Raw genomic sequence first — 4803 nt, forward strand, 5'->3', positions numbered from 1 at the left:
GGGGGGGGGGGGGGGGTTGGAGCTTGAGGAGTTTGAAATAGGAACAGAGTAAAATTTCTGGATACCAAGTCTCTCTTAGCTGCCTAATAGATTAGACTAACATCTGAATGTAAAGCATCCTCATTAGCCTTTCAACTGAGCTAGCACCTATGGTAGTTGCTTTCTCCAAGACACCAAAAAGGGATTTAATATCCGAGTGAAAGTTCTTAGGAGATTAATTTGAATATTTTTTGTTTGTTAATAAAAGATATTTCAGGGTTAAGAAGAAAAGACTTAACCATGCAGTGAAATCACCATACTTAATTTGTAACATCATGTTAATTTGTGTAGTAATAGATTATGATCTCATTGCAGGATGAAGTGGAAGGAAATGCTGATGCATCATAGAACCTTCAAGTACCAAGCAAGAGAGAATATGATTGGCTTAACAATTGCTGTTAAGTAATCTTTTATTTCAAGTTTACAAAGACTTATCTGTTGCTTTTGTGAGGTTTATGATTATTGGTGGGAGTCTTCTTAAACAATTCTCAGTGCTGTCTACTTTGATTTTTGTTAAATAATTAGAGAAACCTATCACCTATAACTTTTTCCTGGGTCTTTGTTGATTGGTTGTGTGAATCCCCTGAAACTTGAGATTTTTCAGGTCTGTGTGGGATGGCTTCTCTGGCAACGTAATGCTAGATGTAGGGAAAAAAGTGTTCAATTGTGTTTGTACATTTTTCTGTGATGAAGTGTTGGGATTTGTGTAATTTGTTCTCTTCATATCATAGGCAGCACATTTTTCTTTAATGATGTAGCAAAAAGTGTGTCTACTTGAGAGCAGACGTGCATTTTTGTGGCTAAAAACAGCAATTGTTTAGTTCTCTGAGAACCAGTACGCAGTATCTAAGCAAACATTCTGCAGTGATACAACATGCCATAACAACAATTCAAAATACAACAATATTAATGTGTCTGAATAGTCAGCTGGGTTACGTATTTCTCTTACAGCCATTTAATTAGAAACATACAATGAAAAGCATGCTTGAACCTCTGCTGTAAAAAGCCTGAAATTATCGTAAAAGAATGCATTAAGAGTCTGCAATATTTTGATCAAATTCCCCCTGAAACACCTTACAAAGGTATTAAATTAGCAATGTATTTTTTGCTTAAAACTGTTGGAAGTGCCTTTAGATAGTCATATTTGTAAAACTGTATTTCTGCTTACTGCTGACTTACTGTTATCCTTCTGGTACCTTCAAACATAGAATGCTAGAGAAAAGAACAAAAAAGGAATCATAAATTGTAAAAACTTTGTAACATATCATGAGTTTCTCACAGAAAGGATTCTATGTTTTGAAAGGTAGGGGTGTATGCATACATCTCTGGGTTCACAAAGACTTACTGTTTTCCATGTTCCTTTTTGTTATCTCATTTAGTAAAACTCAAGGGGAAAAAATAGATGTCCTAATATGTAAATACATTCACAGGTCAAGCAACATATTGCTTCTTCTCTCAAAAGATTTTCAGTGTACATACATGTCCAAAGGTCTCGTTTACATTAATTTCCCTACAGTACACTACATACCATTACTTGCCTCCTTAAAAATTTTAATATGGCAAGAATGCCAGTGACCACTGATGTTTCTAGTTAGCTTGTCATCTAGACTTGCTCTTAACAGTCTTAGATAAGTTAATGACAGTTCATGTATAAAAGCAGGGCCACTGTTATGGTAATTTTAATGAAACACAAACTACTGAGAAGATGCATTTGGAACAAAAATTCCTATATGCTCTTTCACTACTATATGTATGTGAAGGGTATAGCCATAATCCTAAGAAATGTGGGCAGGAGGAATCTATTGAATTGCTTTATTCCACTGAAGAATTTAAAGGGCAAAATCTCCATTTTCCTAAGACTTAAGATAACTCTAAAAAGCACATCCTGTACAAACTTTTTAGTTAGATTGGCAGAAAGACTTTAGCTATGTCTTACTACAAATATATTCTATTACTATTAATCCAATTTTAAGTAAGCTTTCTTACTGAAGCAGTCTTGAATACACTGCATACAAAAATGCATTTTCTTGTGTTATGCATGCCAATTAAGGTATGTGATTCTGAATTAATGTTTTTTTTTCTCCCAGTACAGGAGGAGAAAAACCATAGTTCTGTGGTTATGACATTACAATTTGGAGCTAAAATGTTACTGTGATGTCAGATATCTGCTATTATGGACTACGTTTACCTCTGATGTAAGTTCCCATTTCCCCCCCTTAGTATCCTTCTACTTTTGTCTGTGTTCTACCCCACCTGTGTAGAACAAACTTCCCACCCAGTCTCACTCCTGCCCTCTTTATTTTAATTCTTGTGTTCCTTCCATCAGACACAAACACTAATCCACATCTATCAAAGCCATCTCAAACCCAACATTACATAAATAATAAAGAGAAGCCATAGGACAAGAGGAATATGAAGGAAAAAATAGCTTGCTTTCTCCTCTGGGTCTCCTTAAGTATCTTGTTTTATCTGCATCAATTTTTAGATTAGAGATAGTTTACAGTCAGGATTATTTTAGTATCAGCATAGTCTGGAATAGCACAGCAGTCACACAGCCTCTCTACAGGTTAGAGGTGTGAATTCCATCTCTATCCAGCTACTGCAAAGATTCCTGCACATAACCTGCCTAACTTGAGCTTTGCTCACTTTTAATCTATCCTGTAGTAAAATATGTTTCTGGAAGCTGGGGAAAAAAACCCTCCCTAGCCACATTTTATCTACCGCTTTTTAAAAAAAAAACAAATAAATTATTTTTGTAAAAACTAAATTATTTCCTTTCTAATATATGAAAGCATTAAGGTAGGTTAAATGTCAAACCTAAAATGTTGCTAGAAATAAGTTAGGTAAAATATGGTGTGTTGGTCTCCATGTCAACTAGTTACATATCAAATGTTTCAGATTTTTTTCCCCACTAATCACCATTCATGCAAAATACAGCTTGGGTTTTGAGAGTCAGGCACCTGGCACACATTAAAACAATGGCACAGTTGGGATCAGAGGAATTTTATGCCCCATCCCAGATGTGCCTAGCAATGGACATGTTTGGGGTAAGGCATAAAATTGCTCCAGTCCCAGTCGTGCCACTGCACAGTTGCCTCCAGCCTGATCCTGTGAGTTAGGCAGAGGATAGCTCTGTCATGGAACCAGTTCCAGACTCTCTAGGGCTCTCTGGGGCCAGGGCTGCCAATCAGCTAATTGTCAGCCTCAGCCCTGGGACAGCCCTGCATCCCATGGTGCTACACATTCAATGTATGGCACCATACAAATGAGCCACAAAGATGTTCCACATATTTTGGGGAATATCTTTGTGGTTGGTTTGCCACTTTATGGCACCACAAATAAGCTGCACATGTAGCAATGTTTATGGTCCAAGTAACACCTTAATCACATTATAATTGTAAGTGTGCCAGATTTTTCTCTCTGGGCCCCAAACCAGAGGTGCTCAACCCCTGGCCCACAGGCCAGATCCAACTCCCAGTACCATGCCAGGCTTCCCACAGATATAAATGTTTGGCAGCAGAGAGTGGTGGTAGCCTTGATTGCCACTTTTCTGCTGTCAAACTTCTGGACCCATAGGGAGCCCTGCGGTGCACTGGGTTGTCCACAGATGGATCCATGTGTACAGGGTTGGGCTAGTGCACAGCAGGATCAGGCTGGTGAGGAAGGTTGGGCAGTGCACCACTGCCATAAATTATAGCTCTATATCCCTGTTCTCTTACAATTATACTTTTGATGATACCTGTGCAGCTTCATTGCCTTAACATACCATACCACAGGCTTAATTTTTCAGTTTAAAAGTTGCTGACAGTTTAAAAGGTGCACAGTCCCACCAGAGGAAATGCCCTGTTGGACCTGGTCCTGGCCACAGGCGATGACCTGGTAAGGGGCCTCCAGGTTCTTAACCACCTGGGTGATAGCGATCATCGCTTGCTGGAATTCACCATCCAGCGCAGGGTGTCAAGGGTGTGCAGCAAGGCGGTAGCCCTAGACTTCAAGAGGGCCAACTTCAACGAGTTGAGGAGATTAGTGGGAGAGGCGCTGGGGTTCTCAAGAGCAGGGGAGCTCGGTGCCCAAGATGAGTGGTCGTTCCTTAAGGAGATGATACTCAGGGCCTAAGGGGTGACCATCCCAACAAAAAGCAAGGGGGGCAGGAGTGCCCGAAAGCCCCCCTGGTTCACCAAGGGTGTATGGAAATGCCTGATTGCCAAAAAGGCGGCGTACACCTGGTGGAAGGGGGTGCTATCTCCAAAGAGGAGTATACCTCCTCTTCTTGGGCCTGTAGGGGGGTTGTCAGGAAAGCTAAGGTGGACATAGAGCTAGGACTTGCATCCAAAATCAAAGATAATAAAAAGTCCTTTTTCAAATATATAGGGAGGATGAAGAAAGCACCGGGAAATGTGGGGCCTCTGCAAGATCCTCTGGGCAATCTGGTGGTTGCGCCAGAGGAGAAAGCAGACCTCTTTAACCAATTCTTCACCTCCATTTTCTTGTGCAGGGACCGGGACTTCCCCACTGTGGTGCAAGAGGGACTCGAAGGGAATGCCTCCAGGCCTCAGGTTGGGGAGGACTGATTTAGAGAGCTTCTGGAGGGGCTGGACGTGTTCAAATCAGTGGGTCCAGATGCTCTCCACCCCAGGGTGTTGAGGGAGCTAGCAGGGGTTATTGCAGGGCCCTTGGCATGGCTTTATGAGCACTCGTGGTGCTCGGGCCAGGTGCCGGATGATTGGAAGATAGCCAACGTGGTCCCCATCTTTAAAAAAGGGA

At 41.1% G+C, this 4803-nt stretch overlaps 2 long non-coding RNA genes across 2 annotated transcripts in view; both read left to right on the top strand.

The window, feature by feature from the left end:
- Positions 1 to 10: 10 nt before the first annotated feature.
- LOC109291820 overlaps positions 11 to 4803 on the top strand; it is a 17616-nt gene continuing 12823 nt past the window's right edge. Inside the window, exons 1-2 of the long non-coding RNA XR_002095959.1 lie at positions 11 to 436; positions 2132 to 2234. This is a non-coding gene — a long non-coding RNA (uncharacterized LOC109291820). The remainder of the gene's footprint in view (positions 437 to 2131; positions 2235 to 4803) is intronic.
- The window catches only part of LOC109291821, a 5216-nt gene continuing 3979 nt past the window's right edge, over positions 3567 to 4803 (top strand). Inside the window, exon 1 of the long non-coding RNA XR_002095960.1 lies at positions 3567 to 3855. This is a non-coding gene — a long non-coding RNA (uncharacterized LOC109291821). The remainder of the gene's footprint in view (positions 3856 to 4803) is intronic.

Source organism: Gavialis gangeticus, unplaced genomic scaffold, assembly GCF_001723915.1.
Source record: "Gavialis gangeticus isolate Ggan-Ray unplaced genomic scaffold, GavGan_comp1, whole genome shotgun sequence".
NCBI lineage: Eukaryota > Metazoa > Chordata > Crocodylia > Gavialidae > Gavialis > Gavialis gangeticus.